Here is a 14,104-nt window from a genome sequence, read left to right on the forward strand (position 1 = left end):
CATAAACCGCTGCAATGTGAACCCAGCCTTAGTGACACTGGCGACGGGGGGTGATCACGGGGTTAAACCTTTATTGGGGGGGTTAGGGGGGTACATTAGAACTAAAGGGGGCTAACCCTAACTGCCCTAACAGTTATTACAGTCACAAATGACACCAATGCAAAAAAAAAAAAAAAAAAAAAAAAAATGACATTGGTGTCACTGTGACTGGGGGGCAGGGGTAATTGGGGGGGTGATCGGGGGGTAAAGGGGGGGTGTGAGTGTGCCTGGCATGTTCTACTGTGTGTGGGATGTGTTGGTGCAACTCACTGATCCGCTCTCCTCCGTGTCGGAACGAAAAATACCGACACGGAGGAGAGAATACATCACTTCCTCTCCTGTGTTTACATTACAGGAGAGGAAGTGATGTCACCGGGGATTTCCATTCGTCGGGAGCGATCGCGAGGGGGTGGCCATGAATGAATGGCCGTCCCCTCGTCCGGGATCGCTCCCGAACGAAAACCGACCGCCGCAGGCACCGGGCGGGGGCCCGATCGGGCCCCCGACCCGCGGGAGGCAAAGGACGTACATATATGTGCTTATGCCTGCCCGTGCCATTCTGATGACGTACATCGGCGTGAGGCGGTCGGCAAGTGGTTAATGAATATAGTGGCTGTTTTCAAAATGTGACAACAGTTGTGGGAAGAGGAACCCCCACCCGCTGTCACAGGGAGGGGGCCTCTGGTGGTGGGAGGTGGGTGAATAGGAACATGTTACACCCTAAATATGGGTATAACATGTAACATGCTCTAAAGGTGAACCTGTCTAGCAGCTTCTCTAAAGGTGAACCTATCCTTTAACCCATCTAAAGCACTGGGTTCTGATGGATTCTCAGGACACTTTTATAAAAAATATGCTGAGATCCTAGCTCCCCATTTATGCACACTTTATAAGGTTATACAGAAAGGCTTATTTTTACCTCCACATGTAAAGTAAGCCTTCATTCATGTCATTCCAAAACCTGTAAAGGACCATGGAGAGTATGAAAATGACCGCCCTATTTACTTAATAATTGTACATCTCAAGACAATGAAAAAGACTAGCCTCTAGGATCAATACCTTTCTATCTCAATACATCCACCCTGACCAGGTGGGTTTTGTACCCCACAGACAGGCACCTGCTCTAACGAAAAGGGTTATTGGCATCATCTCAGCTATTCATTCTGATTGAGATGTGAAGGCAATGAGACGTGGTGTGCTTCTTTCATTGGACTTACAAAAACCTTTGATTCCAAATCTTGGTATTTGAATTTGGGCTCAAATTCATATCCATTTTATAGATTTTATATATAGACCCTATAGCTTCCCTTACGATAAAGGGATACAGATCCCAATGCCTCAATGTACACAGAGGCACTCGTCAAGGCTGCACCTTGTCCCTAATCTTATTAATACTAGCTCTATAGTCTTTGGGGCTGAAATGCATTTTAATGGAGAGAACAGCTACACAAATGTGCCTTGCTTGCAGACAACATTTTATTACTAATCTCTCCCCCACTGTTCCTATCCCAAATTTTCATAATGCCTTACATCAATTTTCTATAATCTCGGCACTTAAAGAGGAACATATAATTTGTAATAAAAACATCTTTGCCCTTCTGAAGCTTCCCTCCAACCACTTTGTATATTATTTTATATATTCTGATTTCTGTACTTGCCAAATATGCTGCAGAAATTTCCCTCCACTGAGTCTGGCTGCAGCCATGTTAAGCTGCTGCTTGTTCATTTCCTGGATTTATACAGACACACAGAGGCACACCTCCAGCTCTGCAGCTCTCATTGGCCCTCTTATGACTCATCCTCCATCCCTTCCTGGCAAACTTTCACGAGAGGGAGAGAGAGAGAGCTGTGCATGATGTCATAAGCCTAGGCTAATGACCAGACAAGAAACAGGAAATGGGCTGTATAAGGTTTTTACTGACAGAAAAAAAAATGTTTTGCTATGCAAAGTTAAAACAATAAGGGCAAAAGATTTAATAGATGCAAAGTTGAAAAAATGATTGAAGGTCCGCTTTAAAGCCACCTCTGAGCCTGCCCCTGCAGAACTGACAGAATCTCTGCCCCAGTGTGGCTCCTGTCCCCTAGACAGACCAACTGAAGCAACACATGGCATCTTTTAGCCTGACTGCTTGTGTAGCCGCTTGAATGCTTAGGGAGAACTGCTGGTTCAGAGGACAATTCAGCAGAAGAGGCCATAGAGGAAGAAGAGAGGGGGGAGGAGCAGACAGATGTCTCAGAATCACCACCAGGTTTTTGGAGGCGTGGTGGCGGAAAAAGCTCCAACACTGAACCCTGTCCTGCATCCTTCCCAGCTGCCAGCAAAGTTACCCAGTGCACCGTGAAGGAAATGTAACTTCCCTGACCATGCCTGCTGGACCATAAGTCAGTGGTAATATGAACCTTGCTGCAATATGAACCTTGCTGCCGCCCTGTCAGGACAAAACATTGCACGTGATGGTAGAAATCTGAATTGGCCTTACATAAAAAGAAATTTCTTTTTGGAGCCTGCCACTGTGGTACAGCACATTCCACAAATTCACTAAAGGGGGCAGAGTCTACCAGATGAAAAGGCAGCAGTCCTGCTAAAATTTTGTCCAAGCTAGCATTTAGACGCTGAGCATGTGGATGGCTGGGACAGAATTTTTTTTACGGTTCAGCAACTGGGGTAGCGAAATTTGCCTGCTGAAATCAACAGGTGGTGTACTGCTAGCAGATTGGCTGCAAGTACTTTTGGCACCTATTGCTATACCTTCATTCCTCTCAGTGCAGGTTTTTGAGAGGACTTGAGGTATAGTAGAGGTTGAGATCCCAGATGAGGATCTTTCAGGTGCTGTTGCCCATGGACTACATGGCAGGTCATCATGTCTTGTCAAGCATGTAGTGTTAAAGTGGGTGGTGTTCTGGTCATGCTTGATCCACTTCAGACAGAGAACAGTGCGATCTACTGCACATGTGTTGAAAAAAGCCCACACAAATCAACTTTTGGGAGTAAGCAGCGCCCTACACCTGTGGAGCTCTGTGCTGTGATTCAATAGGGTGGCTGCCCTTAAGTAGGCCCCTAGAGGACATCCTCCCTCGTTGTGCCTCCTCCCCCTCACTTTCCTCCTCTCTTCTCTCAGGCACCCAAGTACAGTTAGCAATCTCATCATCCCCTCCCTCCTCGTCACTGGAGCAAACTTGGCAGTATGCTGCAGCTGGGTGAAATTGACTGCTATTTTCTTGTCCTTCTGTGGCACCCCCTCTCTCTAGGCTCACGATACTCCCTTCCTCAACCTGGGAACCAACATCGGAGCATTTAAATTGCTGCGCATCCCCCAGCAGCATGTAACCAACACTATGGTCGAATAATTCTGGTGATTCCTCTGTGCATGATGGTGGAGCTACAGAAGGAGTAACTGTGGACAAGGAGACAGTGGATAAGTCCGCTTTGGCAGCTGCGTTGTAAGGCAAACTAGTATGAGCCTGGGTGACAGAGGATGCATGTTGTGGCTCAATAACATGGCCAGCAGCAGAAAAAAAGGACAAGCATGCCCATCTGCAGAGGATGCACCATGTCCACAACCACCACTTTTCACTGTAGACACAGAGGCTGCTTGCCCTCTTTTAGTGGCCTGTGAGCATCTGCCTCTCCTTGATGGCCTTCCAGACATTATGGGAATATTTTTTTTGCACACCACACTACACTGTATTATATACTGTACACCGCTTGCACTGTATTATATACTGTTCATCGACTGCACTGTATTATATACCAGCCCGTAATAATTCCACTCGCCTGCTTGCATTTTGCACGTGGAATTTGAAGGCTGGCGAGGAAGGGCTGCCTGGGAGCGGGGGGGGAGCACTGCCGGCAGGTGGGGTTGAATGGGAGTCCTTCTCCCAGTGATCGCCCCAGGAAAGAGAGAGGAAAGCCGTCTGGATGATCAGAGCATGGGAAACACATTGATAACAGCTTTTATTTCAATTGCTGTATGCTGTATGTTCCCCAGACTCTCTGTCACATACAGCCTCGCCCCCTAGCCAGGAACTTTGATAGACAAATCACCCGTTCAATCCTGGGACAGGTTATTCTGCACTATACTATTGCACCTTTTCTGAGTCTATTTCCCCAATACTGGCAGAGACGCCATTAAACAATCTTTAATTAGCGATCATTTGTATGATTCCTAAACCCCATTATGATGATACTTCTTGTACTACCTACCGTCTTAATAGGTTCATTGACACACTTATAAATCATGGTCAAGTTGGCTTTATGCCAACACGCCAAGCAGGTGATAATACACGCTGAGCGGTCCTTTTAGCGCAAATTGCCAAATCATGGCGCATTCCTTCCTGCTTTCTCTCATTTGACATTGAAAAGGCCTTTGCTTCCATTTCCTGGTCCTACCTGCAATACAATTTACAGAAGTAGGGTTTTGGCCCAAATTTTACAAACTGGATCAGGGCATTATATAATAAGCCTAAAGTATATGTTAAATTTGCAGGTTATAAATCTGATGTTTTTGACATAGAAAAAGGCACCAGACAGGGGTGTCCGCTCTCTCCCCTATTATTTGCCCTTCTTATAGAACCACTTGCCCAATGTATCAGATCAGACCCCACCATAACTGGAGTCGAGGTAGGGGGATATCATCACAAAATTTGTCTATGATGATGATATCCTCCTATTTCTCTCATCACCACAAGTATCAGGCCCTAACTTAATGCCAATACTTAATGATTTTGCTACATTTTCTGGCCTTTCCATTAATCCTAAGAAATGTTTAGCACTAAACATATCTCTTTCAAATTGGGAACTAAGATCAGCGAAGATAGATATCCCTTTTACCTGGGCGGATAAATCTATTTTAACATATTTAACATATCTAGGGATACATCTCACGGCATCATTATCGGATCTTTTTTAAGCAAATTACCCTCCGATGCTGAAAAATATAACAAATCTGCTGAAATCTTGGAACCACCTCCCTTTATCATGGTTTCGGAAGAATCAAAGCAATAAAAATGACGATCTTACCCAAATTATTATATTTATTCAGAGTTTTATTAATTCTGATTCCTGCTTACTACCTGAGAATCATACAGAAAAAAGGTAACTACATTCATATGGGGCTCCTCTAGACCACGTACACAACAACACACCCTCTACCTCCCTAAGTTAAATGGAGGTCTAGGTTGCCCTAATTTTGCATCTTACTGTAGAGAAGCTTATAGCAACATTAACTAAAATACCACGCACAACAAGAATCCCCTTTATGGGTATCGATTGAAGCATCTGAATGTGATCCTCTATCAATCACTCACCTAATTGGCTTTCACCCAAAGATCGTAGAGGGTTACGTAACCCAATTACCAAACACTTTGTTTCTCTTTGGGATAAATACAAACTCAGAAATCAGTTGCAATTACATAATTACATAACCCTCTACTATCATTCTATAAAAACCTTGAATTTTACCCAGCGTAGGGCTCTCCTAGATCTATCAGAGCATGGGCTAACCTGAATATACTGACTATGCATACATTTGCAAATTTTTTTCTTCATCCTTTATCCCTTTCCCAACCCTTTGTGATACTTACGGATTACCTCAATTGGAATTATTCAGGTACCTCCAGATTAAAAACTTTTTTATGCCTCGTTTAACCACTGACTCTTCCCTGACTCAATTAACAAATTTAGAAAAATGTTGTAAAAATGACCCACATGCTAGGGGCATAATTTCCCTCTTATATGTTCAATTGTTAGCCAAGCCTGAAATTGATAAACCATCTTATGTCCAGAAGTGGTAGGTGGATTTAGAGCGAACACTGGTAACCACAGAATGGAATCAAATCTGGTCAACAACCAAAACAGCCTCCCCCAATATACTAGCGGTAGAGGCTAATTATAAAGTACTAATAAGATGGTACCTTGTACCAGCTAGGATTGCGAAATATGTGCGTAATTACTCAACGGATTGTTATCATGGATGCTCTGATTTAGGAACACACCTCCATATTTGGTGGTCATGCCCTAAAGCTCAAACCTTTTGGAATGAAATCTTTAATATTGCATCTAAAATGTTAGGAGTAACCATCACCCCTGACCCTACAATGGCTCTAATCAATTGGAAGCCAGAATTTCTAAGCCCTTGTACACACGGTCGGAGATTCCGCCGGAATGTGTCCTATCGGACCGTGTTGTCGGATAATCCAAATGTGTGTGGTATGCATCGGACTGATTCCGTCGGAATATCCGTCGGACCCAATTTTCCAACTTGTTGGAAATATTTTCCGACCAACTGGTTCGATCGGACATACTCCGATCATGTGTAGAGAATTTTGATCGGACCAAGTGCCACGCATGCTCAGATCAAATTCCTACATCAAAGCTATTGGCTACTAGCCTGAACGTAACGAAATTACGTCATCACGTTCTGAATGATCGGGTTTTTCGACAACTTAGTCCGACCGTGTGTATGCAACAGTTTCGGACAAAATCCGATGGATTTGGTTGGCAGAATGTCCGACCGTGTGTACAGGGGCTAACACATACCCAATTTAAATTACTTATTCAGCTCTTTACTGCAGCAAAACAAACGGTAGCAAGAGGCTGGAAGTCCATTTTATTGATAGTGGAAGAGGTAGTGAATAGAATAAATAACACTATGGGGGTTAGTTACGAAAAGGCAAAACTTTGCACTTAAAGTGCACTTGGAAGTGCAGTCGCTCTAAATATTAGCCCTTGTAGACACGGTCGGACATTCTGACGGAAAATGTCCGATCGGACCGTGTTGTCAGATAAACCGACTGTGTGTGGGCTCCTTCGGACTGTTTCCGTCGGAATATCCGGCGGACAAAGTTTTAGAGCTGGGCTATAAAACTTTCCGTCAACATGATCAGATCGGACTTCGTCCTATCGTTTGTAGAGAATTACGATCGGACAAAGTGCCATGCATGCTCAGATCAAATTCCTAGACCAAAGCTATTGGCTACTAGCCTGAACGTAGTCCCGTCGTAATGAAATAACGCCATCACGTTCTGAACGTTCGGATTTTCCGACAACTTTGTCCAACCGTGTGTATGCAACAGTTTCGGACAAAATCGGTCTGACAAAATCCAACGGATTTGGTTGTCAGAATGTTCGACCGTGTGTACAAGGGCTAAGGGGTAGATCTGAAATGAGTGGAAGCGCTGCTGATTTTATCATCCAATCTCGTGCATGCTAAAATGCTGTTTATTTATTTTTCTTGCATGTCCCCCTCGGATCTACTGCGACTTTACTTCCAAGTGCACTTTCAGTGCAAAGCGGATTTTCTTTATGTAAATAACCCCCAATGACTAAAGCCAAAATGGCAGCTCTTGAAGCAGATACGTTTTCTAAATTTGAAAAAGTATGGCATCCTTGGATGGTAAATTATTTACCATCGACTTTGAACAAAGAAATTCTGCTACCGCGGTAGCTGACCTGATGGGTAAGTGGATACATTATATAGACACCAGTGGATGTGGCTGCCCTCGGCATAACCCTGCGGGCTCCTCTTTCTTTTTTAAGTTTCTTTTTTTCCCATTTCTCTTTTCTTTTTCTACATATTCCTATTATGATTTTGAAGCTCAGGGTATAATTCCTCTTATAAACCATATCATTAGTATGTGTTGTTGATATAATATAAACTATAGTTTCCCATATAGTTTACATTGTTTTGAATATATACAACTGAGCTTCATTCCATTTATTGTATAATATGTACTTAATTAATTGTCAAATACTGTATTGTATGTACAATAAAATCTTTTGACAAGGAAAAAAAAGCTGTTTTAACAGTGTTCCCCGTGTTCTGATCATCCAGGCGGCTCTCCTGATCCTCTCCTCTCTTCCCCTGCACAGGCAGGCTGCATTGGTGGGCACAGGCTGCATTGTTGGGCACAGGCTACATTGGTGGGCACTGAATGCATTGTTGGGCACAGGCTGAATCGGTGGACACAGACTGCATTGGTGGACACGGGTTGCATTGGTGGGCACAGGCAGGCTGCACTGATGGGCAATAAAAGGCTGCACTGGTGGGCACAGGTGAAGCAGCATTGATGGACACAAGTAGGCTACATTGTTGGGCACAGATAAAGTTGTTGTTAATATTTGTTTTTATAAAATTATTCTGCATAAAACATTTAAGTGTCATTTTATGAGATAATTTATGAGGGTGTGTTTAGGGGGTGGAATTAGGGGCGGGGCATGGGAGGGTTGGGTGGGGCAACTGGTGGGGAATAACCCTTGAGGCCTGGCTAATAGCTCACCAAGACCTGTGGTGTGCCTTGGCCTGGCTGGTCAGTGTAGTGATATATTATATTGTGGTTAGATAATTAATTAGTAGTTATTAAAATGATGATGTAAGTACTCTTCCGCAGCAACCCAATTCTTCCAGAGAGATGCACTTTATTGACTTCCAACACAGAACAAAGTCTTGCAACAGATGACAAAATCCAACAGAGTAAACATGACAATGGTAGTAAAAATATACTAGCCTTCATAGTCCATGTTTCCTAGACCTTGATGCCTTCATAACCACACAACGAATGAATAGACTGAATGCCATGTTATACCCCGAATACACTGAATGGCTGAGCAATTAGATTGGCCGTTTAACAGCTGTAGTCATAAACTGCCCTAATTTGCATTCTTGCATATTAACATCAATAAATCCCCTTTGATATGTGTGATTGGATTAACAGATACCACCTTAACACCCTTTTGATGTGTAGAATAGACTTGTATGCAGAGGCGGCTCTCTAATTAGGCAAACTAGGCGGTCACCTAAGGTCTCGCACTCACAGGGGCCTCGCGACCGTCTAATTTGCCTGACAATGGGAGAGGAGGAGAGCCCAGGATCGGAAAGGATTGCACTGCTTACAGATGGGCAGGACCGATCTAGAACACCGGGACTCTGCACTCTCTGATAACACCCTCCTCGGCCGCCTTCTTATCTCTTGCACGGGCTGTACTGGGTGAGTCACTGGCCCTCGTGCCGCTATGATTCCTGTAAACAAAAAAAAAAAAACCCACCAGTAATCACAGGAGAGGTGAGCAGTATCAGACTCTCCTGCACAAGTCCTCTATGACTGTCTATGAGAATGCTTGAAGCAGCTCACATACTGCCCATGGAAAATGCTCTGTACTCTAAACATCCTGCAGATAGGTGTGCTGGAGCGTTGACAAGTGGGTGTGGCCAGTGGAGGCAAAACCATCTCACTGCTCCCCATGCTCAGTCCAGAGATTAATGAGCTGCAGACTGCGGGGTTGACTGTTTGGTGAAGCCCCGCTCCCCACGTGTGTTGTGGATTCACTCCAGCATTGCAGAGGCTGCTCAGGGTGCCTGAGTGCCGGTAGTCTGAGGAGTCCGATGACAGAGATGATCCGTTTTTCTGCACACTGATACATGACCGCTCTGTTCCTCACCCAGCAAACCCCTCCTCTTCCCTGTTACCCCCTCCTCTTTCGCCTCTCTCTCTCTCCCCCTCTTCATCCCCATCCCTCTCCCCTCCCCCCCTCTCCTCTCTTCCCCACCTCCTCTCCCCCTCTTCCCTTCACCTCTCCCTGCTCTCTTTCCCCTCTTCCCTTCACCTCTCCCTGCTCTCTCTCCCCTCTTCCCCACCTCCTCTCCCCTTTTCCCTTCACCTCTCCCTGCTCTCTCTCCCCTTCACCTCTCCCTGCTCTCTCTCCCCCCTCTCCTCCCTGCTCTCTCTCCCCCCTCTTTCTCCCCCCCCCTCTCTCCAATCTCCCCCATCTTACTTCCCCCTCTCCTCCTCCTCCCCTCCTCTCACACCCTTCCCCACTCTCTTCCCCTCCCTCTTCATCCCCATCCCTCTCACTCCCCTTCCACCCCTCTCTCTCCTCTCCCCCTCTCCTCTCTTCCTCCCTCTCCCCCCATCTCTCTCCCCCTCTATATTCTCTCCTCTCCCCCCTTCCCCCCCTCTCATTCTCCCCCTCTCCCACCTCCCTCTACTCTCGCCCCCTCTCTCTCACTCCTCCCCTCCCTCTCTTCTCCCCTTTCTCTTTCCTCTATCTCCACTCCTCTCATCCCTTTCTTTGTCTCTCACCCTCACACTATTTTGCTCCCCTTTCCTCTTTCTCCCCTCCTCTTTACCACCCACCCCCCACTCTCTCTCCTCTCTCTTCTTCCCTTTCACTCTCCTCGGTCACCCCTTTTGCTCCCCCTCTCTCCTCTCTCCACCTCTCTTGGCAGGAAAGAGGGTGAGCAGGAGGTAGGCCAAGTTGCTGCACCATGGGCCTCTGGGTTGCACTTGGACCCTGGGTCAAATGTTGCCAGTCAGCCACTTGCTTTCATTTCTTTCTACACTAGTTTGCCTTTTCCTGACACTGCAGCACAAAGAAATTCAGCAGGTGCTTTTCTTTATTCAAGTTCACTGACCATAGTAAATGCATTGGCTGTGTCCACAGCAGGCATGGGGCATAGGTTTAGGAAAATAGATGATGGATCTATAGCCTTTGTTAGGTAATGTGAAATTTAGGCATAACATAGAGCTGTCTAGTAAGTGACATTCACTATACTGAGGGAGCTTGTGTTGGGAGTGCATATGCTGGTGTGATATGATCCAATGACATGCTGGAATCCTTGAAAACTGGCCATGGGTGAATTGTACACTGTACAAAGCAATGCATTCATTTTTATTGCTTGAATTATTTTTATTAGGAGTGGGGCCTCATGTCTAAGTTTTGCCTAAGACCTCACAAAGCCTAGAGCCGCCTCTGCTTGTATGGAATGCCTATATCCCCAATCTATATTCTTGCATATTAACATCAAGTCAAAATAAATAAAAAGGCACACAAGTGCCAACTTTATTGGTATATAAAGATTGTACACAATATATATTTTATTCTAACACAATTAACTTTAAGATAAGTTATAATGGTACATCAATGAATCAACATACAAGGCATAGTAACCCAAACTGGTAATCCAAAGTGCTACCCAAAGCCAATTGGGGTCAGCAAATTAGATATTTAACCATATACCGGACATGTTTCGGAAATTATTATTGCATTGGTATATATTTTCCTTCCTCAGGGGTAGTTTTTTTAAGGTTGAGTGGTTATTTTCTCGGTGCTACGAATGGGGAATTCCTTCCCGCCAGTGAGGCGGGATGTCATCACGCCCCCTATGGGAATGGTCCCGCCCCATACCTCCATGTCAGGGAGACGCCTTGGATTTCACAGTCAGCTGTTTTTCTACAGCTGATTAAGCGAAACTAACACTGCCCCTTGTGTCCAAGAGTGCTCAGCTGATTGATTCATGCTGGACACAGCCAGGTATAAAAATCACTGACGCCGATATGGCATTGTCAGTCTACCAGCTGTTGATCTGGTGTTAACACTGCTCTCAGACTGTTTTTTTAAAACAATGGACTAAGCAAGGATCAGCTTTCTGCTGTACTTCTCATTTTGTTCACGCTATATATGTATATATGCACTCATGTCATAAGAGGGACTTACTTTTTTCCCTCCTACAATTGCCTCCACAGTGTAAACTTTGCTGCCGTGGTACCTGCCAGGCGCCTTTTGTGGATTCGTCTCGGCAGCTGGGCTGTGGTATACATGCTTAACCATCTATATGTGTATGGATTCATGCAACCAGCATGTACTGTTTCTCTGTATTGTTTTTATCCTTATAAATTTTCAGTGAATCTTATATATGTAAGTACTTTTGATCTTGTTATGTTATACTTTTTTAAAAAGGTAATTGTTAGCATTTTTTGATGCTGTCTATACATCAATACGCCAACAGTACTACATATTTGTATTTTTGTTACAGACAAGAAAATAACCACCCAACCTTAAAAAACTACCCCTGAGGAAGGAATATATATACCAATGCAATAATAATTTCCGAAACATGTCGGGTATATGGTTAAATATCTTTGCTGACCCCAATTGGTTTTTGGTAGCACTTTGGATTACCAGTTTGGGTTACTATACTATGCCTTGTATGTTGATTCATTAATGTACTGTTATAACTTATCTTAAAGTTGATTGTGTTTGTATCCAATATATATTTTTTCTATCTTTATATACCAATAAAGTTGGTACTTTTGTGCCTTTTTTTTTTATTTTGACCCCTCTTACTCTTTCTTCTGCCATTTAAAAGTCCAAGGGGGCATCCCCCAATGCACCTGATGCATGTTCTTTTTCATGATCCCACATGACAAGATCGGCTCATGTGTCAGCTTGTAGGCCAATGACTGAATCATCATCCTCATACAGGGGTAAAAGGGACAACAATCTAGAAACAAAATACCTCCCCTGTGGAGTTATCCTCATTGCATGGTTCAACAAGCCCAAGAGCGACTGTAAATCCCTCTTCGAGCAGACAAATGAATTGTGTGACGTATCCTATGGGCAGACTTGCAATCATACAATCCAAATCGAGTGTGATACTTAAAAAAAAATGTATAATGGCGGCCGGACCTTCCACATTGCGAGCAGCCAGTGGCACATTTGACTCTGTAAAAAGTTCAGTAAGAGACTGCAAATCTTTTGGTGCACAATCCCCTGACAACTCTTACAGTTACCCAAAACCCAATAGAGTGCCTGGGAAAAAATATCAAAACAAAGACTGCTCTTTGACCCGAAGGTTAATTTAGTGGCAAAGTAGTAACGATCACGCCATCTAATGCCATGCCATTGCCAAAGAGCAGAACTAACGGGAAGCAGTTTGAACCCTGTCTCGAGAAAGAAATTTCTATTGTTTGGGTGTCATGGTTTCTGTGTGTGTGTGTGTAATGTCAGTATGCGTTTGTGATGATTTCTGTGTGCGTTTGTGATGGTTTTTGTTTGTTAGCAAAATCATCATCAAATGCAACCTCACCAGTGCCCATCAAATTCAGCCTGATCAGTGCCCATCAGTGCAGCCTGATTGTTGCCCATCAATGCAGCCTGATTAGTGCTCTTCAATGCAGTTTCACCAGTGCCCATCAATGCATCCGGATTAGTGCCCATCAATGCAGCCTCCCCAGTGCCCATCAATGCAGCCTGATTATTGCCCATCAATGCAGCCTCACCAGTGCCCATCAATGCACCCTGATTATTGCCCATCAATGCAGCCTCACCAGTGCCCATCAATGCACCCTGATTAGTGCCCATCAATGCAACCTCACGTGCCCATCAATGCAGTTAATCAGTGCCCATCAGCTCAGCCTCATCAGTGCCACTAAATTCAGCCTCATCAGTGCCAATCAGTGCAGCCTCACCTGTGCCCATCAATGCAGCCTCATCTATGCTCATCAATGCAGCCTCATCAGTGCCTATCAGCTCAGCCTCACCTGTGCCCATCAATGCAGTCTCATCAGTGCCCATCAATGCCATCTCATCAGTGCCCATCAGATCAGCCGCACCTGTGCCCATCAATGCAGTCTCATCAGTGCCCATCAGCTCAGCCTCACCTGTGCCCATCAATGCAGTCTCATCAGTGCCCATCAGCTCAGCCTCACCTGTGCAGCCTGTGTTCATCAGTGCCTTCTCATCAGTGCCCACAGAATGCACGAAGGTGAAAAACCTTCAGACTATACAACTTCTTTAACTGTTTGGGGGGGGGGGGGTAATTAGTCTACATTGGTAGACTAATAATTACCAGTGTCAATTAACCCCTTTGCATGAATCACAAATGGGTTAATTGCCACTGGTCACTAATGCATCAGTGACCAATGGCAAAACATTAACCCCCTCCATTCTGCATATTACAAATACTAATGTACATTAATTAACCGTCCCCCCCAAAAAAAAAAACACACCTTAGAGTAGGATCACACAGCAGTGCAGCAATATTACCAGCAATCAGCATTATAAGCCTTTGCTCACTCACTTGAACATGGATCACAGAGACAGCACTCCTCCACTTCCATCCCGCGCTCCCGGGCTCTGAATGGACATCACACCAGGCAGGGCCTAGGAAGCTCCTCTCCACCCGACAGGGAAGTGACTGAGTGTGCCGGCCTGGTGCAGGAGCGCACTCAGCACACCGCTCCGCTGCTCTGCACATATAACACTGGGTAGCGGTGGCCTACCACTACA

This window comes from Lithobates pipiens, unplaced genomic scaffold (assembly GCF_037356315.1).
Source record: "Lithobates pipiens isolate NorthernLeopardFrog02 unplaced genomic scaffold, aLitPip1_a1.2 Scaffold_27, whole genome shotgun sequence".
NCBI classification, from domain to species: Eukaryota; Metazoa; Chordata; class Amphibia; order Anura; family Ranidae; genus Lithobates; species Lithobates pipiens.